General features: G+C 38.7%; 1 pseudogene; it reads left to right on the top strand.

The window, feature by feature from the left end:
• The first annotated feature begins 7,411 nt into the window (after positions 1-7,411).
• Positions 7,412-24,517, top strand: part of LOC112622594 — a 76,997-nt pseudogene continuing 59,891 nt past the window's right edge.

Raw genomic sequence — 24,517 nt, 5'->3', positions numbered from 1 at the left:
GATTTAAAGAATATTTAGCTAACAACAATTCCATTTATCAAGTGCTTACAATGAGCCTTATGTATCTTACCTTACACATAACAGCACCCTGTGAATTTGATACTACTCCCATTTTACAGATGAGGGAACTGCCTCTTAGAGCATATGAAGGACACACAGCTAAGGAAAGGACAAACTGGAATCTAAAACCACGAATCCCTGACACAAAGTCAATGCTTTGATCCACTGATAGAATTAAATTAAAATTTCCATTGTGCCAAACAGATAAGATGTGACTTTCTCTTTAATAATTATGTAAACAGTTTCAGTATTTTCTTGGATGTGTTACAGATAGGATTTGACCAAGAGCTCTGCTATGAAAACAGCAGGAAGCAACAGCCAAAGTGGTCAATATGAAAATTCATTTTCATACAACACACAGTTTATACTGCCCCATTTATAGTTTTTTTTTTTAAAGATGAGTTTGCCAACAATAATCTGTAATATTTCTGCAGTGAATATGAATACGACAGCAATGTTTCTGTTTTGGGGCATGTTTTCTTAAATGTTTTCAAACAATCCAAAAACATTTCTACTAGGTTAGAGAACAGAATTGTCAGTTAATATTGTCATAACAGTTTTTCACTTTTAAGAAACGATTTTTTTCTGTTTCCCTATCATAAGAAGAAAGCATACAAAAAATTGGAGCTTAGCTACACTGTGGAGAACCTTTTATATAGAATTTGGTCTGCTCAGCTTTGTCTCACATAACTGCTTAGAATATTGAAAAATATTCAAAACTCAAACTAAGAAGAAACATCTACACCTTACCTTTAAGACGCTGTAATAGGCAGTCCCAGGATGGCCCCCAGTGCTCCTTGCCTCCTGGTATGTATAGTTCCTTCCCAATCCTCAGGGTTGATCTGTGTGACCAAAGGAATACAGAAGTTATAATATGCAACTTCAAAGTCTAGGTCATAAAACACATTTTGGTTCCTTTCTCTTTTTCTTTCTCTTAACTCACTCACTCTGGGAGAAGCTAGCTTCCATGACATGAGGCCAGCTGCCTCTCAAGCAACCCTACAGAGAGATCAACATGGTAAGGGACTGAGGCTTCCTCCCAATTGCCAGTGAGGCACTGAGACTTCCAGCCAACAGTCATGCAAGTGAGCCACTATGCAATTGATCCTGTAGACCCAGTCAACATCTCAATAACTACGGCACTTCTGGATATCTTGCCCGCAATCACACAAGACGCTAAACCAAAGTTACCCAGCTTAGATACTCCCAAAACCTGACTCTTGAAAACTGTGTGAGAAAATAAAGATTTTTTTCTTTTAAGCTGCCAGATTTGGTGAAAGTTTGACAGCAATACATGCATAATAAAGACACTATTCAGAAGTCCCATATGACACTTCTGCTTGAATCCTACTGGTCAAAGATATAGCTTCCCAGCCACAATTTGATAAATGTTATTAATAGAATGGGAAAGTAGTCTTTATTCTAGATGGCCATGCATGATGTTAAAAATAAGGACTTTTACTACCAAGGAAAAGGGGCAGAGGACAAGAGATATTAAAAGAGAAGTAGCAGCCTTTGGGAGATACACTGATAGCCCCCAATTAACCACACCTCCCAATATTCACACCCAATTAAAGTTCCCTCCTATGTGGGCTTGGCCATGTATTTGCCTTGATCAATGGAATCTTTCCAAACATGATACAAGCAGAGGCTTATACATCAGCTCACTCCCTCTTAAGAGTCTTACTGCCATCTGTAAAGAGGTACTAGCTATCCTGCTAAAGAAAGAGGCCATGTGACAAACCAAGGTGTCCCAACGAAGCTCTCAGCTGAATATGGCTGCATGAGTGATCCTAGTCAACCCCATGTGTGATAAAAAGAATCACTGTAGAACCACAAGAAAGAATCAACGTTGTTTGAAGACCCCAAATTTGGAGGTAGCTTGACACAAAATAAATAACTGAAATGCAACCCTATCACATACAAAATACTTTACCTGGAAACTTGAAAAACTGTAAAGTGTTTCTAAAATAAAGGGCATTTTGATTCTGTCAGACAATAGGGTATCTGGTATCCTTGATTTCAATCAGATAAAGCCATTGACATCTAATTGAATCATACAATTAATGATTCTTGCAATAGACTGCATTTTACAGATTGTGGAAATTATCATTCTTATACCATGGCTAACTAATGTTTGGACTTCCTCTAAAACGTCATTTCTTAAACTATAGCTTGAGGTCCACTGATTGATTTCAGGGGCCACATGAAACAGATGCCTAACTATTTTGTCTTTAATTTTTTCTGAATAGTTTAAAACATAACTTTGTAATAAGTTTTTAATTTACAAGACATTAAGTTAAAGTATTGTTAACTCTAGATAACTTAGAATATCAGTACACTATTTGTACTATACATGGTCAGTTCATATACAATTCATCATTGTTTCCATGCTAAGATATCTAGACTAATTTTTATTTTAAAATAACTCAAGAGGGCCGGGCGTGGTGGCTCACACCTTTAATCCCAGCACTTTGGAAGGCAGAGGTGGGCAGATCACAAGGTCAGAAGATCGAGACCATCCTGGCTAACATGGTGAAACCCCCATCTCTACTAAAAGAATACAAAAAATTAGCCAGGCGTGGTAGCGGGCACCTGTAGTCCCAGCTACTCAGGAGGCTGAAGCAGAAGAATGGCGTGAACCCGGGAGGCGAAGCTTGCAGTGAGCCAAGATCACGCCACTGCACTCCAGCTTGGGCGACAGAGCAAGACACCATTTCAAAAAATAATAATAAATAAACAAATAAATAAAGAGAACCTAAACTATCATTATATTTATGGACAGATGATTTTTACAAATTTATGTTACAGACGCTAGCTGTAAATTGACAAGAAAAAAATGTATAAAACCTCCATATTCTTAGATTTTACTTACATAGTTCAACATAAATTGAAAAAAGTCTCAGTTGTTTTGGTGTTAAGAGACTTGTTTTCTAATAAAAATATGGGGCCAACAAAATTCAAAGGAGTACCTAATGTATGTCCATAATATATTAGAAAATGTGAATCTTTGTGAAAAGAAGGCTGGATTTTACTAAATCTTGGATTTCCCCAACGCAAAAATCTTGTCTTGAAGTATTTGAAATGAGGCCCACGTGACTGAAAAGCTCTCTTTGAAATCATGTATTCTGTTTTGTTATGTGGAGCAGAAAAATGTTAATGAAACAGTGTCCTTGTCAAATAATGTCCCTGACTCCACGAAGCAGGTCATGAATTATAGGCAGCTATGCCGTTTGCCTACACCTGAATGAAACCATCCAGAGCTTTTAGTGCAGAAAAATCCTTGGTTCCTTACATAATACACACTGATTCAGTAAGATTCTTTTGGATGTTGTAAAGCCTATATTCAAAACAGCAAAATAGTTTTTTGCCAAGAAAATATCTGACTGGAAAAAAATCATGATAATCTGTCAGAGGCTGAGCCATTATTCCAATTTTCCTCCTTTGTTAAACAAAGCAGCTTCACACATTACTGGGGTTTGTTTCTTCCAATAGCATCATACCCTGGTATCAAAGACTGCTAATATCCCTTAAAAAATCCTCATGTCGATCTCACTGAAAATCTTTAATATGAACAAATACAAGGCTTCTACTACACAGAAGTTCATTGATACTTAAGAGGATATAAGTGTAAAGAGGCAACAGAACTGGATTTCAATCCCAAATTGCTCATTTACTAGTTGGGTGATCTTGAACAACTTCTGTAACTCCTCGTGAGTCTAGAGTTTTCCTATCCGTACAGTGATAATTACATCTACCTAAAAATGCATGGTAACAACCAAATATGATAATATACAAATTGATCTAGCAATGTCTAGTATTCAGTAAATGTTGGATTGCTTTAAACTGAATAAGCATCTCAAAACCTTTCTTGTTCCTTCTAAGCCTCCAACTCTAAATTTTCCCAGTGGGCAAAGAGCTTTTTTCCTTAGGCCTCATTTCTAGTATCTACGGTGCTTCCAAGACTAGCAAAACAAACTTTCTCCTAGAACCACCTGACAAGAGGACCACTTCTCTCAAGGTCAGCCTATGGCTTCCGCCAAAAAACTACCAGTTACCTCTCTCCCCATCCAGAACAGAGCACTATTTCCACTCACAGCCCAGTCTATGCTCTTAACTCCTCCCTCATAGTATATTAGAAAGCCTATTCACTTAACAAGGCAAAGGTTTTCTCTGAGTTATGAACAGTTGTCTCCTCTAATGGGCAGAAATATTCCAACTCTACATCTGTCATTCTAATTTTTATTCAGTTAGCATCTGACATCTACTAATCTAATCATCCTCTATGCGTATGGATATTGGGTTATTATTACATTTAAGAAATGCAATGCTCATTTGAACGCTTACTTTAATAAGTGTTTTAAGGTAATTCATTACTCCATGTGCAGATTTTGCAACCTATCATTTGACTATTGAGTAATTCTGTTGTTTTTCATTAGCATTCATTGAGTGTTTTATACTTTACCAAACACTTTCTAATATTGATTTGATCTTCACAAAAATCCTATGTGGCAGGTAAGCCAGATATTATTAGTCTCACTTTTTTTAGATGAGGGACAGAAAGTTTAAGTCAACTGGCTAAAGCCATGTGGCAATTCCATTGACAAATAAACTAAATTCTATGTCTTTTGGCTTAAAACCTGTAACTTTTCCACTGTAATATGCTGTCTTCCAGTGTCACTGAGTACTATCTTTTATCTAATTGGCAATAAAAATAGTCAAAACAAAAGGAAGCTTCTGAAGTTAGCATCAGGGTAAGCGTATCAAACCAAATGATTCAGCCCGGTGTAGCAGCTCACATCTGTAATTCCAGCACTTTGCGAAGCCAAGGTGGGAGGATTGCTTGAGACCAGGAGTTTGAGATCAACCTGGGCAACACAGTGAGACCCTGTCTCTACAAAACATAAATGAAGAAAATAGCTGGGTGTGGTGGTGCACACCTGCGATCCTAGGCTACTCTGAAGACAGAAGTGGTCGGATAGCTTGAGCCTGGAAGGTCAAGGCTGCAGTGAGCTATGATTGTACCACTGCACTTTAGCCTGGGAATCAGTGTGAGACTGTTTCAAAACAAAAAAAGTTATTAAAGAAAGCAAGCCTGTACCAAGAAATACTTTCTTTAATTTGTATTTAAAATGTTACATCCTTTATAAAAGTAAAAATGTAAAAAAAAATGTTTTTTAGGTTATAAAAATTATACATGGTAATTATAGGAAATATAAGAAAAACACAAATCACCTGGATGTTATTTTGAGTGTACTGCATACTTATTGAGCATTTTGAATATGCAAAAGATGTGAGGTGATTTATGTTTTTAAACCACCCGGGTGGCTGCTCTGTGGAGAATGGTGAAGAGCCTGAGTGGCAGAGAGAACCAGTTAGGAGACTACTGCAGATCCAGGAGAGAAATGAGGGAGGCTTGGACCAGGTAGGGGCACTATGGGTGCTAAAATATGACATCTAGAACTGGGGCATCGTTTGAAGGTACAGCTGATGAAGCAGCTATGGGATGTGAGCAAAAGAAAGAAGCCAAGAATAATTTAGGATTTTGACCTGAGAAAAGGTTGGACAATGGATATCATTTGGTCCAACAGAATACAGGAAGAGTAGCAGATTTTTCAGAAAGAAGTTGAGAATTGTTTTGAATGTGTTAAAGTGGTGTATTAGTCCATTTTCACGCTGCTGATAAAGACATACCTGAGATCGGGCAATTTACAAAAGAAAAACGTTTACTTGGACTTACAGTTCTACGTGGCTGGGGAAGCCTCACAATCATGGACGAGGGTAAGGAGGAGCAAATCCCACCTTACGTGGATGGCAGCAAGCAAAGAAAGAATGACGAAGACGGAAAAAGCGAAAACCCGTGATAAAACCATCAGTTCTCGCGAGATTTATTTACTACCACGAGAACAGTATGGGGAACCCGCTCCCTTGATTCAGTTATCTCCCACCGGGTTTCTCCCTTAACACGTGGGAATTATGAAAGTACAATTCAAGATGCGATTTACACGGGGACACATAGTCAAACCATATCAGGTGGCTATTCATGTGGACTGTCCAGTGGCCAGTTGGATGTATAAGCCAAGAAGGGAGAGGAGGGGTGGGGCGCAAGATAGAAATGTGGACGTTTATATCACACTGTCTCACTGCACTAATGCAGCTTGAAATTTGTCTCAAACAGTGTGTGTGTGATCCAAATAGCTGAACAATCAACACAGTTATTTCAGTCACTCAGGTCAGTTTAAATCAACTCATTTAAATTAGTAGCCTGTGTGACTGAAAGTATCAAATTGATAATGCTACACTTGACGAAGCTTGGCAAAACTCATATGAATCCATTTGCCTCCCTAATAACAATTTTTCCATTGATTATTGTAGGAAACCTTTCTTGACATTACTTGCTCCCACATGCTTTTTTGGTTTTTGTTTTGTTCTCTTTTGTTTTTGATAATTGAGTACATCCCCATATCTTTGTATTTATGAGGCAGAGATAGTTGTTTAGACACATAAAACAATTATGTTCTATTTTTATCTCTAAATTGTTCATTTGAAATAGCAATTGCATAATCATTAGCTGTCTGGTTTGATAATTGAAAATAATTTCTGAAGAACTAAGTACTTTTATCCTCTCAAGTCTGCAGCAATGATGGCTAAATCAAACAACCTGGAGAAAGGGTGTCCTCTTACATACATTTACTGATAGATCGCCAAGACATCTATTTTTTTTTTTTTTTTTTTTTTTTTTGAGATGGAGTCTCGCTCTGGCTGGAGTGCAGGGGTGCAATATCCGCTCACTGCAACCTCCGCCTCCCGGGTTGCAGCGATTCTGTTGCCTCAGCCTCCGGAGTAGCTGGGACTACAGGGATGTGCGCCACCACACCCAGCTAATATTTTGTTTTGTTGTTGTTGTTGTTTCTTTTTTGAGATGGAGTCTCGTTCTTTTGCCCAGGCTGGAGTGGAGTGGCGTGAGCTCGGCTCACTGCAAGCTCCGCCTCCCGGATTCCGCCATTCTCCTGGCTCAGCCTTCCAAGTAGCTGGGACTACAGGCACCCGCCACCACGCCCGGTTTTCTTTGTATTTTTAGTAGGGACGGGGTTTCACCCTGATAGCCAGGATGGTCTCAATCTCCTGACCTCGTGATCCACCAGCCTCAGCCTCCCAAAGTGCTGGGATTACAGGTATGAGCCACTGTGCCCGGCCCAAGACACCTTCGGATTGTAATTTAGCTTCCTATCTCATGCCTCAAAAGAATACACTGGCCTGCAGGAGAGTTATAATTGTTACTGAAAATTATTACACTGATCTTCTGAAATATAATAAATAAATAACAAGACTTTTCACATGAGAAGCCAACATGCAAAAGAGATATAATACGATTTGGAAGAAACAAAACAAAAAGAAAAAACTGAGAGAAGATAGACTCAAATGTGTAGCTTCCACATCACCAATTAGAAATAAGGACGCCAATTCAACAACAGATAGTGGAGAAGAACAGCAAGGGTGCCTAACAGAAGATGAAGAGAAAATCAAATCACTTTTAAGTCTAAATGGACACCTTCCCCCACAGACACCTGCACTAAGGTAATGTCTTTGAAGAAGTGATGCACTGCCATTGTGGGTTAATAGCTACCTCCCTATGCCTTGTTGGGTTTTGACAGTATCGGGGTATCAGAAAAAGGGAAAAACAAACGGCATAGTAAAGTAGTAAAAGAGGCTCAGAGAGAAGTTGCTATACACAACACAGATTAGTGATAAGCTAGGCTATTAATGATCCAATATTGCGTCCGTGACAATTTTTTGTGATATGTACTATATGGTACGTACTTTACGGTAGGTAGCTAAGTGCTTTACACACATTTCCTCATTCCTCCTCAATCTTATGAGACAAGTACCACCACCCTTTTAGGTTAATTTTCTAAATGGTGTAGAAAAAGGGCACACAACAGAGCTGCTTTTAGGCACCAATCATCGGCAAAACCAACTTGAACACGAGGGGAAAAGAAAGTATGTTTGATTCATACAAGCAACCTGTATTCACACAGGGTGATGGTGTAGCTGTCTCAGGGCAACTGGAAATAGGACTGGGAAGCTGGAGAACTCTGCCACTTCTCTCTGCTTTTCTCACTATGTGGGCTGCGCTCCCTCTTTCTTCGAAGTGACTTCCTCCTCATGGTGGGAAACAGAGCTGCCAGCACCTGCTAGCTCACGTGTCCCAACTTTGCTACCTGAGGGAGATACTCTCTTCCTAAACCTGGACAACTTCACTAGCCAGGGTATGCCGCCCTGATTGGCTCAACCCTTTAGACGTCTCTAACCTCTCTATCCATCATGGCCTGAAGGGCAAGAGAGAAGCACACACAGGCCCCCTGGGTGACCTTGGTGCTCTAGACCACCACAGATGGTGTGCAATACATCATCCTAAGAAATGAAATCTCCTTCCAGGCAAAGCGAAAGGGAAGAAGCAGAACATTCAAGGGAAAAAAATAGAACCTCACTGCCTAATTGCATAAGTTTAGTTCCAGAACATCCATAAGAGATTAATCTGTTCTATGTGATACCAGAATCCAGAAAATAAAACAGTTCAGATTTTGATTTATCTTCACCTGTGAAGCAGTGCCTCCATGCATAAAACAATCCTTTTCCCCAAATATTAGGAAATGTAAGGTAGAGGTTTTAACCTTTGGGGTCTCAGTTCTCCTTAAGAATTTGAAAGGGCCACTGGGCCAGTGATTGAACTATTATCTCTGAACTTTAAAACCCCTAGCTTTGTGATGCTGCACATCACACTTCTGCTTCACTAGCTGTCACCTGTTAGGGTTCATCAAGAGGTGGCACTTTGGGGTAACGGCAAGACTGGAGGAGGAAGAAGGGTCCTGTTTCTTCCTGTAGGTGAACTGTCTGCTGTGGCTCCTGTACTTCCATCCTCAAAATGCCAGTGTGTTTTGGAGGCTTCAGTTGAGTCCAGTGTGAAGAGACTCCAGCACTCGTAACAAGCACCGGCACGTCCCCTCAGAGCCCTTCGCATCAGCTGCCTGGCATTCTTTCTAAGAAGTCCCAACACCATATGAGCAGGGGCTCCTTAGAGAGCTGAGTTTCAGGTCTATGGGGCCCCCTCCCCATGTTTTTAAATTGTAATGATTCCAGACCCCCTTTTGTGTTTTTTTCAACTCTGGGAGTAGCAGTAGCTTCCTGCAAATACTACCTTTGTGACCACTTAGAAGTCACACCAGCTATTTTTCCAGAAATAATTTAATAGAAAGAATTGTTAAGTAAGGTCAAAATTGTAACAAGGTAACTGAACAAGCAAAAAGAGAATTCTGTCTCCTAAATAGACGTTATGGACATATCCCCAGAAATATGCACCTATTACATACATACACTCCACATAAAAATTGTAATGTGTTCATTAGTATGCTAAAATTTACCTAGAGCCAACTATAAACTCCATGAATCCAAAACTAAGAACCTTAGTTTAATCTCTTGACCTAATGCAGAGGTTAGAGACACCTACAGGGTTGAGCCAATCAGGGCAGCATACCCTGGCCAGTGAAGTGGTCCAGGTTTAGGAAGAGAGTATCTCTCTCAGGTGATGAAGTTGGGACACGTGAACTAGCAGCTGCTGGCAGCCCTGCTTCCCACCATGAGGAGGAGGCCACTTTGCAGGAAGAGGGAGTGGAGCCCACATAGTGAGAAAAGCAGAGAGAAGTGGCAGAGTTCTCCAACTTCCCAGTCCTATTTTCAGTTGCCCTGAAACAGCTGCACTATCACCCTATGTGAACACAGGTTGCTTGTATGAATCAAACATCCTTTCTTTTCCCCTCACACTTGTTCAAGTTGGTTTTGCCAACGATTAGTACCTAAAAGCAGCTCTGTTATGCACTCTTTTTCTGTGCCATTTGGAAAATTAGCCTAAAAAGGTGGTGGTACTTATCTCTTAAGATTGAGGAGGAATGAGGAAATGTGTGTAAAGCACTTAGCGTGGTACCTACCATGCTGGGTCTGATGCAGGGCACTTCAATAATGGTTCTTAGAAAACAATTTGAGAGTGCCCTGAGTTCTAGGTACTGGTCACTTAACAGTCCGGTTTCATAAGTAAATGCATTTACCTGGATTCCATGCTGTTTCCCAAAAGGTAGCCTTGGCATTGCAAGTGAGATATCACATTAAAAGACTGTACATTCGCCAGTGAAAAAAGTGAAATGGTTAATAAATTATGATCCTGAAGGAGACTTTTATGATCTTGAAGAGCTTATTTTCTATCACAGTCTATTTTCTGAATAGCTTTGAGAACTACTTTTTTTAAGTCTATTCTTGTAATGTTTTTCAACCTTTATTTTGGCAGGTCCAAATGAATTAAGTTCCCTTGGGTTTAAGTAGACTCAAGACAAGGGCTGATAGTAAGATCTTCTAGAAAATTGTGGGCCAGTGTCATGTGACAAGCATTATCTTTTTCTTCCAACAGGGAGAACTCCAAGATGAAATGCAGATTGCCCAAAAAGTAGGCAAGATGATCTCCTGGGGCACAGAAAGAACTTTTAGAACTTCTATTTATATTCACATTTCATCTCATGCTTTTTAAATTTATATTTTTGAGCATGTTTTATAATGTACATAATTTATTAGTTTGATAAAAAACATGTAATATTTTATAAATAAAAATAAATATTTTGATATCTAGGCTGTGAGTACATTCTCGAAGCTTTTTTAAGAGGGATACACTTTAAAAAATTTTTGGAGACCACTGCTGTAGTGATAAAGAACCATATGCTTTGGAACGAGAGTCAGTGAACTTCGCCTACAGGCCAAATCTGACCTGTCTACGTATGGCCCTTCAAGCTGCAAATGAAAAAATAAAAAAGTATATATAACAGAGACTGTATGTGGTCCACAAAGACTAAAATATTTACTGTCTTTCCTTTACAGAAAATGTTTGCTGAGTTGTGCTTTGGAATAAGCCCACACAAAACACATTCAAAATTCTTTGAAAGGATGAGGGAGATTCCCCTTCCACTTTGTTAATGACATTTGTACAAATGAGAAGGGAAAGTGGGTGTAAGTTCATAGGTTGGTACTTGTGATCCAACTATGGATGTTACAGATACCAAAAATAATTATTTAAACAGGGATGAAAAGTCAAGGGCAAGAGCAACAGTGAATGCATTGAAAACTTCTTTAAGAATGATGATGACTCTTGAGGGTGGCCTATTACACTGACCCAAAGGGTCTCACAAATCAGCTTCATTTTATGAAAAAGAAGCAAATAAACAAGGAATAAGTTGACTCTAGGAGTTTTATGTCAATAGCTATGGCTATAAAATTTCATAATAACTGATGCTTAACAGATGATTCTGAATCACCAAAATTAGGAAAAATTGTTTTCAGTTTTCTCCTATTAAGGAGTGAGAAATACATTTTAGTAGCATTTATGCCACCGAAAGTGGCTGAAATAAATATTCCTAAACTTACAGGTTAATTCACATCCAAGAAACTAGACTCCATAGAATGACTTGATACCCAACTGACCAACTCTTGGTAATATAAAGATGGAAACAGAAGCTTAAAGCCAAAATGCTGATAGCCAATTCATTGAAAATGCCCCCCATAGTACCTGTTAATGAAGAAGAAGAAATTAAAATATATGGTAATTAGGCTACCTGTGTTAGGGCTGATAAGGCTTTTCAGTAGGCCTATTAACTATGACATGTTAATTCTGTTCTATTTTAGAGTTCTCTAAATATGTTATTCACATTGTCTGAAATCTGGAAGCTGAGAATGTATCTGTCCTTTGACCACTGGATCAAGTAGAATTAACCTTTTTAAGTTTAAATATAAATGTCTAATGAAAAGCAAACACCAACTAGAGTCTGTTACTGCCAGGACAGAAAGTTTTTATTGCTCACAGAAGTACCATATTAGAACATGAACAGCCTGAACAAGTATAATGTCTGTGGCGGACACTGCCAGTCAACTAGCCAGTGTCTATTCCACCTTCTTCCTTTTTAGCAGAATTTTAATTTTGTTTGGGGAAACTGTGTACCTAACTAAAAATGTCCAATCTCCCAGCTAAGAGTAGCTATGTAACCCAGAATTTGCCAGTTAGTATATGAATGAAGTCCCTGAGAAGGGCTTTCACTCCAAAATAATAGCAAAGACTTGGAATCAACCCAAATGTCCATCAGTGACAGACTGGATTAAGAAAATGTGGCACATATACACCATGGAATACTATGCAGCCATAAAAAAGGATGAGTTCGTGTCCTTTGTAAGGACATGGATGCAGCTGGAAACCATCATTCTCAGCAAACTATCGCAAGAATAGAAAACCAAATACCACATGTTCTCACTCATAGGTGGGAATTGAACAATGAGATCACTTAAACACAGGAAGGGTAGCATCATACACTGGGGCCTGTTGTGGGGTGGGGGGAGTGGGGAGGGATAGCATTAGGAGATATACCTAATGTAAATGACGAGTTAATGGGTGCAGCACACCAACATGGCACATGTATACATATGTAACAAACCTGCACATTGTGCACATGTACCCTAGAACTTAAAGTATAAAAAATAAAAATAAAAAATTACAAAGCTTGCAAGTAGAGGGTTTTTGGGTGCGTCCACTCTCTTCCTCCCTGGAAAGTAGATTTAGGCCTAGAGGAACAGCAACCATTTGCAACTGTAATGACAAGAGCCACATGTTAAGGAAGGCAGAGCAAGCCTATCTCTGGCAGCATTAGTAAGCAACCAAACCGGCTCTTGGGTATCTATTTCTGGCCTTTTACTTATGCAAGGGGGGAAAAGTCTTCTTTTAAGCTACTGATAGCCAAGTTTTCTGGCACTCTCAGCCTAATGCCATCCTAACTTTTACAATGTGATTATTTCTGTTTAGTGCTAAGTGCTTGAAGTACACTATGTAACTTAATTATTTCAATAGCTCTACAAAGAGGAAAATACTATTCTCCACTTTACAGGGAATAATAGTTAAATAACTCACCCAAGATGACCCAATTAGTATGCAGCAAAATTCAAATTCAAATTCAGATCTGATGGTCTCTATCATTTCTTCCTCAGTGTTAAACCCAGTGCATTATACATCAATGATTGCTCAATAACAATTTTGTTCAAGGATATTTGCATAACAGACAGCTATAGAAGCTAGAGAGAATGTCACTCTCCTGATCCGAGAGCAGATTTCTTTAGTCTCTTCAGGATAATGAAGTCTCCCTGCCTTCTTCAGGGGGGATTTGCTTACATTCCAAGGTAAGACAGATAATGTTTTCCTAGAGAGCAAAGACTGGACAGGTTTACCAGCAGCCCCTTACCAGCTTGAGGGTTTTCTAAACTCGGGGTTTCTCAACAGTGATGCATATCCTCTGTGTACAATATTTTCCTGGGCCCATGTGTGCACCAACCCTATGTGACTTACAGAGCAAAGGAAACTGATGCAAACATTAAGCTCCTGCATAAACTATCTAAATCCATTTGGGCTAATTGTCTCTTTTCCAAAGAAATGCATGGAAGCCTTAGAAGTCATACCAGATCTCTTTGTCCTTGCTGCTTAAAATCTCCTTGACCACTGGACAATAAGCAGGAGGCAATCCAGCTGAAATAACTCTTTTTGGCCCCAAAAGATGCTGTTGAAAGAATCAACTACCTAATATTTAAGTGCCTCAAACTATTTTTTAAAAGATATAATTATTCCAAAACGGTAATTCTTAACCTTTTAGTATTTGTCACACTTTTTTGAATTCTAGAATTTTGGCAGTGTACTTGAAAGAGACTAAATACCAAAATCATCATCAAAGTCATTAACAATAACATGAAAATCATGTGACATCTCACAATTTCCATAAAAGCTTCCCTAGTTATGGCTTCATGCATTCCCTTGCCGCCTTTCTGCACTGTGTGGCTGTTTGAATACAGCTGTCTTCTGCTCTGACCTTAGTCGCTTATATTTTGGTACAAATGTTCTCACATGCTCTTTCTTTAATGATAGTTATATATTAACTAAAGTGCATCACACAATCCATTTAATCTATGTCATATGTTACAGAGTTCTGAGTGACAATATTCAATTGATACAAAGAAAAAACTGTCATATATTGATGAAAGTTTTGTATTATGTGACTTGGTGAAGGGATATGGTTATACCTCTGTACCCCAGTACGCTGGTTATGAACCGTATCCTGGGACCCTGTATAGAACATCAATATTGACTAAACACTCGCTGTGTGCAGAGTGATATTCGTGATATTCTGACACAGTGGAGGATTATGACAGATATTTTTACATGGTCCCTACTATCAAAGATATATTTTGAAAAATGGGACATATGTATGTGAAACATCCAAGAACACATCTATAAAAAATAATTACAAAAGCCAATTAACACAACGGGTATAAATCTTAGTCTACGATCCAGGTACACAAAAAACATTGAATTTCTTTATTACCTTTGAACAAACCTAAATTCAACTCCACGTACCCAGCCTACTAAGTTTTCTTTCCCTTAAAAATGTACAGAGATTGTGTGTGTTACAGAATCAAAGGTAGAGAAGAACAGACTCATCCCACCCTACCCCCGGTCTATAGTCATGGGTCTTCACTAATCACTGTTGAGATTCTCATAGTCATGACTGAGATTAGTCCTCATGTCTGGGGCTCTGCAGATCCCAGGGACACGGGAATCTTTGGCAAGGCTGAAAAGACCCTGTGCCCAAAGGGAAGCCTCCCTCCATGAACCTCCACCCACTTAGAAAGTTAGTTTCCAAAAGAGAATGCCAAGGAACATGCCAGCTGTCACCACCAACTCCTTTTCCCTTCCTTGTCAGGAAGAAGATCCTCTCTCTCTCTCTCTCTCTCTCTCTCTCTCTCTCCCCCCTCCCCCTCACACTTTCTCCTTCTCTCTTACATTCTCTTTATTCATCTTTTTACTTGTACAATTAGCATCATCTCAGTTATAACTGCAACACCTAATGTAGTGTTTATGATGTATGTGGCACTGTTCTAGTGCTTTATTGTATTTATTATTTTCATCCTTATGCAATGCTCTAAGATATCACTACTATTATTCCCATATCACAGTTGAGAAAACTAAGTCATGGAAAGGTGATTTTGTTCAAGGTCACATAACTGGCAAAACTAGCTGATTGCTAGTAAAAGCATGAGGAGACACTGACCTCAAGAAGCTTCTTTTTTCAGTATCCCTTGTTAGCACAATGCTGTGGAGACCATTTCACAGAATGTCAACCATATACAAAGGTAGGGCATGAATATATTCTGGCTTTCCTCTTTTTTAAAGCCATAAATTAGGTTCGGCCAAATTTTAAACGTCATTCTAAAAACCTTACAGAGTTGAAGTTTTCTTGCGCTGGTTTTTAAACTTAGAACTGGTTTAGGTTTTGAATAACAGCATCAGGCATAAAAGGTTTAACTTGATACTTCAAAAACAAAGAACTTTCAACTTTGTGAATTTATTACTCAGTTCCATCTGGATTTGAGACAGCTGGATAGTAATCCTGTGGTGATGAGTTCTACCTATATTAATTTGTGGTTTTTTTAGAAGGTACGGTCAAGAATCCTTAGATCACAAATCCTTCATCCTGACCCTAAGATTTCAGATCCACAGTCCACAGGAAATTTCAAATAACATTCAAGTGAGAAGCAATCTCCTGGATTCTCACAAAGTACTTCTTAGAGGGTTCCTGCCCTCCTAGGACAGTGAAAAGCTGGAAATAATAAAGTCTCACTCTTTCTTTTTCTTTGTCTTTCTCTTTCTCTTTCTTTCCTTTTCTCTCTCTCTCTCTCTCTCTCCCCCCTCCTCCGCCCTTTTTCTTCTTTGTCTCCCTCTCTCTCTCTCTCTAAGGAGTTTTAAAAGCCAAGGCCAAATCAGTATACTCCTAATGCTATATTTCTAGAAACTGAGATTTCTGAGAAATCTAGAATTTGTTCCCACTTAAATGAACATTGTGAAAAATCAAGGCTTAGTTTTCTTCTGACCAGTTACCCAATATAATCAAATGTGAAAGTGATGTAAATTTTCTGTGACTTATTTTTCTTTTTCCTGATAGTAACATGAAGCAGCCTTCATTTTTAAAGGGGAATCACAAAGTCTGATGGGTATTTCAAAAAGAAAAACAATAACAATTGATTCACTCTCTCAAAGCTGGTCATGAAACAGCTGAGTCCTGGCACCACCACCAACAAACAACAAATGTGCCAAAGACAGCAAGATGCATTTGGGAGATAAAGCACAGCTTCCTTCATGCCAAAGCACCCACTTGAACAGATGAAAAGAGGGCATGAATACTGCTGGAAGAAGACAGATGCTGAGAAGGAGTAGTGATGCCCCAGCACTGGGCAGTAATTGAGAATGTGGTTTCGTTCCACGCCCTCTGAGACAGGGCAGCTGCGATGTATCTTTTGACATTGCCACTTGGAGCCAAGTCATCTTTCTCATTAGGCTCTTTAAATGCCACCTGGCCATGCTGAGAAATCTTCTGCAACACAAAGAAGCATTTTAGTGTTCCCTGAAGAAACACGTAGAAAAAGCTAAACAAAGACAACATACATTAACACATTGCAAAACCCTAAACTGCCACTAGTACATTATCCTTCAGTGTTATCACAAATTATGGTAGCTATATTTTAAAATCTAATTGCAAATCACAGAATACGTTGGCAGTTTTTCTCTTACATCATTTCTTGGAAAATTATTCATGGGCTGAGCCTGACTATGCCTGAAACTGTGTCCTGAATGACATCTTTTAACTCAAATCGAGAATTTGGTGGCAGGCCTCTCGGTACCCAGATGTGGAGCAGCCGGAATGTTTCAATCCATCTCCAATTTATTACCATAAGTCATTCAGAAAGCTTCTAAGAGAAGCTATCCAGAGCAATGGTGTGAGCTTCTTAGGCCATGAAAGGTTACTTACTACAGAGTCCCTGACCCCTCTCTACCTCCTTGGCCACCTTATTTCACTATTCTAGATAAGAGAGAAGAGAACAGAAGAGGAAAAAAAAATTAAGACCAGAGATAACAAAGGTTGAAGTGATTGCTGTTAATGCATCCACTGACAGTGAAAAGCAGAGAAATGCTAATTATTTAACAATTAGCAATGCTGTCTCCTTAATTAGACGTATACCACATTAAGGAGAAACTTGGCAAAGTGGCTCATGTCTACAATCCCAGAACTCTGGGAGGCCAAGGCAGGTGGATTTCTTAAGCCCAGGAGTTTGGGACCAGCCCGGGCAACATAGTGAGACCCTATTTCTACAAAAAAACTTTAAAATATGCTGGGCGTGGTGACACACTTCTGTAACCCCAGCTACTTGGGAAGCTAAGATGAGAGGATTGCTTGAGCCCAGAGGTTGAGGCTGCAGTGAGCTGTGACTATTCCACTATACTCCAGCTTGGATAACAAAGTGAGACCCTGTCTTTAAAAAAAAAAAGAAAAGAAAAGAAAAGAAATTTGACCAAATAATTTCCACCTTGATTGCAATGATTATCAATACTAAAAGCAAGGACCACTTGCGCACAACCTAATATCGAATACCAGGGAGATCTGTAAACACATTCTGAACCTTTGTTATAAGGCTTCTGTGATTTTATATCACTTAGGACAGCAGCGCTCACATTGTGGTCTACAGATCTGCATGGATTCCTTGAGATCCTTTCAGGGTAATCATTTGGTCAAAACTAATTTCATGCTAAGAAGAAGCTATCTGCCTTTTTCACTAAAGTGATATTACACTATTGCAAAAGCAATAATGAGGACACCTGCTGGCACCCAAACCTGAATCAGTCATTTCATTCATTACCCTGTACCACACACTAGCAGTGGCTGGGGCAAAGGAGGAGGGACAGCCAGTGTTAGTTAAGGGTGTTCTTGATGAATGACTTAAAAGTATTAATTTTATTAAATCTCAACCCTTGAATTCATTCCTTTTTAAAATATTTCACATACTATACATAAAGCCCTTCTGCTTCTTACCAAACTACAACAGTCAACCCAAGGAAAGCATGTATGTGAGTGCTTGAGTTTGAAGTGAAATAGCTGACTGGACATTTCAGTCAACACAGAATGTAGTAGTCTTGGGAAGATAATAGGCTATTCACTCATTCAATCAGTATTTCTTGAGTTTAATGTTCTCCTTAATCTATGTTAGACATCAGTTCTCTTTCAAGGTTGAATGATACATTGGTTGATTTTCAATCATTCTTTTTTAATAACAGCTTTATTGACATACAACACATATACTGTACAATTTACAAATTGTGCACCATTTAATAGTTTTTAATATATTCACAGAATTGTGCAACCATTACAATAATCAGCTTTATAACATTGTCATCACCTCAGAATGAAACCCCCATACTCAGCAGTCACTCCCCATTTCTTCCAACTTTCTCCGCTCTGGAAAATCACTAATGTATGTTTTCATTTCTCATGAATACATACATGGAGGTGAAATTGCTAGGTCCTACAGTAACTCTATGTTTGACCTTTTGAGGAACTACTAGGCTGTTTTCCAAAGCTGCCATACAATCACTCTTAAAAGTTTTAGGTAGTAATCCATTCACTAATTCAGGAAATATTTATTGAACACCTAGTATGCCTGAATTCATATGCTAGTTATTAGTGAAATAAAAGAAAACAAAGTAGAGACTCTACTATAGTGGAGAGTATAACCTAGTAGAGAGAGAGACAAAATCATAACTTTGTGGATGAGTGCAATGATAGGGAAAGTTCAGGTGCCAAGGAGTAGGTGGTAAAGGGACCTAACCTATTTAGAAGGCTGGTGAGATCTCCCTGAGAAAACAATGTTTATGCTGAGACCCAAGTAAAGGGATAACCAGAATTAACTTGGCAAAGAAAGTGGAAAGTGTTTAGTACCAAGGAACAAACTCATATAAGACCTGAGGGAGCATGTCTGTTTGAGAAACCAAGAGAAATTCAGTGTGACTGGAAACTGTATAGTGTGCAAGGCAAGAGGGTAAAAACTGAGTCTGGAGAAGTACAGATACCACTGAAGGGGTTTTAATAGGACAATAACACTATTTGATTTGTGTTCTAAAAGAAGACACTTGTTTCTGCCTGGACACAGGACTAGAAAGAAGCAAAACTAGAGCTTGAAACTAGCCCAGAGTCTATAGACAAAGCTAGTCAAGAAGTTATGGTAGCCTGAACTACAGTGTCAGTACAGTTGTGAATCCAAAGGAAATTAAAAAATGCTTAGAGTAGAATTAATGGGACTTCGTGATTGATTGGATATAAAGGGTAGTAAAAGGGAAAGGACCAAAATAGATTTTCTATTCAGGTACTGGGTGGATGTTAATGCTATTTGCTAAGCCCAGGCCACAGGGGAATATGCCAAATCACGGTCCACAGGAAAATTTCCCGTGTCCTCACTAAATGCAAGACACTGGGCTAGAGGTCTGAGCATACAAAAAAAATAAGGACACTGTAGGCAGAATAATGTCTCCCCTTAAAACGTCCCTGAAACCTGCAAATAAATGATCTTATATGATGTGAAGAAACGAGTTAACACAGCAGTCTTAAATGCTATCCTTGAAAAGGCCTACTTCTAGGATTGGCCCTTGGATATTATCTGGGAAATTAGACTTTAGAGGGTTCCCACTATTAATGGATAAGGGTTGCTCACTATGCCTAAAATGTTTTGGCAAACAATACAGTTTATGCTGAATGCCTCCTTTGCTTTTGGGAGTCTGGAATTTTAGCACATGATAGGTAGAAGTTGCCTATATGACCAGCCCTGGTAAAAACCATGGACACTAAGTCTCTAATGACTTGCTTCAGTTAACATTTTACATGTGTTGTCACAACCCATTGCTGAGAGAATTAAGCACATCCTTGGTGACTCCATTGAGAGAGGACCTTAGAAACCTTGTGCACAATTTCTTCCAGACTTTGCCCAAGGGCCTTTCTCTTGATTGGCTTCTATTTGTTTTGGGTGTTTTTTGCCATAATAAATCATAGCTGTGAGTATGACTATATGCTGAATCCTGTGAGTCCTCCCAGCAAAGAATTAAACTTGGGAGTGTTCTTGGGGATCCCCAACACACAGAGCAAAAGGGATTTTGCAGACATGATTAAATGCTTTAAGATGGGGAGATTATCTTGGATTATGTGGGCAGCCCAATGTAATCAAAGTAAAGGTCAGAGTGATGTGGTTGCTGATTTTGAAGATGGAGGACTATGTCATGAGCCAAGGGTTGCAGGTGGCCTCCAGAAGCTGGAAAAGCTAAGGAGATAGATTCTTTGCTCAAGCCTCCAGAATGAATCCTGCTGACACTATGATTATAGCTTAGTGAAACCCATTTTTGGACTGAGGTAAGCTAGTAAATTTGTGGTATTTTAAGACACTAAGTTTGTGGTAATTTCTTTCTTTTTTTATTTTTCTTAGCAACAGAATTTTGTTCTATCACTCAGGCTGAAGTGCGGCAGTGCAATAATAGTTCACTGCAACCTCTAACTCCTGGGCTTAAGCGATCTTCCCACCTGAACCTCCCGAGTAGTTAGGATTACAGGTGTGTGCCATCACACTCCACTAATTTTTTATTTTTTGTAGAGATGAGATCTCATTATGTAGCCCAAGCTGGTCTCAAACTCCTGGGCTCAAGTGAACCTCCTGCCTTGGCCTCCTAAAGTGCTGGGACTATGGGAATGAGCCACCACTCCTGGCCTGTGATAATTTCTTATAGTAGCAATAGGAAAGTAATACAGGTGACCTCATGAACCATTAATTTTGGGGATGAGGCAAATACATAAACATGCAATACTTTCCAACGATTTCAGTGACAAACTGACTATTGTGTACTTTTCTTTCTTTCTCTTTTTTTTTTTTTTTTTTTTTTAGAGGGAGTTGTGTTCTGTCACCCAGGCTGGAGTGCAGTGGTGTGATCTTGACTTACTGCAACCTCCGCCTCCCAGGTTCAAGCAATTCTCCTGCCTCAGCCTCTCGAGTGGCTGGGATTACAGGCACCCACCACCATGCCTGGCTAATTTTTTGTATTTTTAGTAGAGATGGGGTTTCACCATGTCGGTCAGGCTGGTCTCAAACTCCTGACCTCAGATAATCCACCCTCCTTGGCCTCCCAAAGTGCTGGGATTACAGGTGTGAGCCACCGTGCCTGGCCTATTGTGCACTTTTCATTTTCCCTTTTGTAAGAACAGTGACAATACTTATGAATAATCAGAAAGCAAATTTCAAGGGGCAGCTTGCTATAGATTGACAGAATCAGAGTAAAACTGGCTTACTGGATATTTTCCACCCCTTCTCATTCATGACAACTCTGTGTAATATGTAATGACAAATTGGATTGCCAAATCATGAGCCAGAAAACATAATATACCTCTTTCATGACACCTTTAAACATTTTGGGGAAGTGGGAAAAACTCTAGTTGGCAGTTTATCAGATTAGAAAACTCTGGTAGGTTTTCCTGATATAAACTAAAAGGTAACATGATGTTAATTATTGTGAGACAGTCAATTAATGGACTGGTCAATAATACATATAAAACAAGGTTTCCACTACCAAGAAAACAGGTGTCTGCTTGATGGACAGGCAAAATTAGACAATTCAACTGCCTTTAATTTCACAGTCTGTGATTCTTCATAAAACTTTTAAAGATCAATTATGTCCTATCAATGTTAAATCCAAGCCAGACTAAGTGATTTATGTACAAATACCCTCACACATGGAATAATTGTTGATTGAGTAACTTATCTTTATTAAATATGAACTCAAGAGATTATATTGGGAAGCAATTTACACTTACGACTTTTCCCTTTCTGTTTAAAAAACTAGAGGACAAAAGATACTGCTTTTATTTTAGAACTAAATTAAACACAGTAATTTAGTGTAGTGATTCAGATGTGTCCATATGTAGGTGATAATATGTTTAATTCAGCTTTCAAAATAAGAGTTTTCAATAGTGCTTCACAGCAATGAACATTCTAGTATTTGAGAGTTGGCTTCATGTATTTGTTCTACAGACACTTGTACAGCATTTACTACTAGATTGAAAACATAGCGTGAAGCATTTGTGAATAAAGAACAACCTCTAATTTCAAGGATCTCATAGTCTAATAGTAGGAACTGACAAGTGAAAAGGCAATTGTAAAAATGGGATGGAAAAATACACTGATAGACATACGTAAAAAAGAGGCACCTATCCCAGCCTGAGAGTAACAAGAAGACATCTTGTAATCAGTGTCACCTGCTATGAGCCTTAACGACTGAGCAGAAGTTATGTACACTCTAGCAGATGGGACTAAATCAGTAAAGACAAAACAGGAATGAAAACACCTAGTATGTGCAAGGAACCACAGACAGTTGCAAGCTGCTGGAGTGGAGATCATTTATCCAATGGCTATAGATCTGTTTAATTTGCCTCACAAATTATGCAGTAATTAATGCATAATAGCTGAAGTGTGATAACAGCACACACTTAGTAGGGGAAATGAGTATTTAAAATTCATTTTTGTTTTAATTGTACCATTTTGGATAGGTCCCTCTACAACTTGGAACCACTCAATCCACTATAAAAAGTTAATGTTTGGAGTCAGTTTAACACTTTTCCCAATTTTTATTTCCATTCTATACTATAGCCTGAGTGCTTTTATATTTAAATGTTTAGTCAAGGAGAATCTTGTCTATTCTTTCTATGCATCTTAACAATCTTAGATGAAACTCATTGAAAAGAAAAATCTCTCAGAAATAACACTAAATCCAAGAAGAATCTGGAAAAATACAAATACCCACATGCAGCCAAATACACCAATAACGTTACTAAATCTTTATTATCCCCCTGCTCTCATGCTGTCCTGAACTGTAAATGAGTTGAAGTGTATCTGCAAAATCTACCCTGTGGAGACAATCAGATTAGTAGGAATGTATTCCTGGAGCACACTGCAACAATTACAAACTTACTCACATACCATGTTACAATACCTGGAATTGAAAGGAAAACACGTAACAACTGGACTCAATAATCCTACCATGGAAAATGGTGATAATAGGTACATAACCCATTTATGAATGAATAAATAGAATAAATGGAATTAACTATATGCTTTCCTATCATTTATATCCCTACTAACCCATGAAGGAAGAAAAAGAAATCAGATTATTATTCAGTACTTTTCATTTCATTAAAGTATAAAGTACAATATTAAGAACAATATAGGCATAGAATCGAAAGCAGTTATGCTTTGCAAAATCTCAGAATGCTTTCAGTTCCTTCAAACTACCTGCCAAAAATATGTTAGGCAAAGTGGACTATCTTAATTTTTCAGGTGCAACTCCTCTATCGCAATATATTGTAAGAAAGGAAAGTTAGACATATAAAAAAAGAATTCTATTTTTGTACTAAGATGTAATTCTCAGCTAAATGTGAACCCAGCAAGTCAAAGCTCACATCTCACAATGGCACTTAATTAATTAAATATTAAAAATTAAATATATCTGCTGTTCAACAATTCAGTCTTTTACTAAGGCTAAAATAAGTTGTTAAGGATTATATAGATACAGAATCTTAGATATAAAAGTATGACAAATTTTATTTTGCTTATCCAATAGCCATCAAAAAGAGAAAGAAAAAGAAAAAGAATTGTTCATCTATTCTGTTCCAGATATGAAACAAGATCCAGAGAATACAGACTACTGTGTGAAAAGTGTTATAAGAGAAATATAACCAAAGAACTGGAAGATGTGGAAACAGCTGCCTGGGAAATATGGAGACAGCTTCAGAGAAGGACCTGAACTAGCCCTTGGTCACTGAAGTTTATCAAGCAAAGATGTGGAGAAAGGGCACCCAGGCCCAGGGGTCATCAGAGGCACTGAGGCACGGAAAGACATGGGATTGTGCAGGGAATTCTGTGTAGTTCAGTGTTGCCTGGGCACAAGGACACAAGTGAAAGTGATAGAGGATGAAAGAATCGTTAGGACCACGTCGGGAAGGGTTATGTGCTACACTGAAAGTAAGCAAAAAACAACATGCAGAAAAGTATGTGAGTAGAAAAACAATTCTGGGGCCATGTGATAACTGGAAGCATAAACACAATTAGGAGGCTGCTGTACCTGTGCCAGCAAGAGTTGACAGGGGCCTATACTAAGACGGCAGAATTGGAGAAAAGGATATGTACTTGAGAGGCATATCACAGACAAAATAAGCCGGAATTCGTGACTGAGTGGCTACACAGAGGATGACAAGTTTACTAATATGGGAGCTTGGGACAATGTTATTTAATAGAGAAAGGGAACACACACACACAAAGGAGTAGGTTTACAGGGAAAAAGAGTGACTTTGGTATTTTTCTGCATTGGGGATGCACTGCCAACAGGACTTCCAAAAAGAGGGATTTCATTTGCAATTTCAGGTTGGAACTGCAGAGGAGAGGAACTGAATACAAATTGTTAATCTCATCAAATTTG

This window comes from Theropithecus gelada, chromosome 4 (assembly GCF_003255815.1).
Source record: "Theropithecus gelada isolate Dixy chromosome 4, Tgel_1.0, whole genome shotgun sequence".
Taxonomy (NCBI): Eukaryota; Metazoa; Chordata; class Mammalia; order Primates; family Cercopithecidae; genus Theropithecus; species Theropithecus gelada.
The sequence above is the reverse complement of the archived record's forward strand: the minus strand, read 5'-3'. Positions and strand labels throughout refer to the sequence as shown.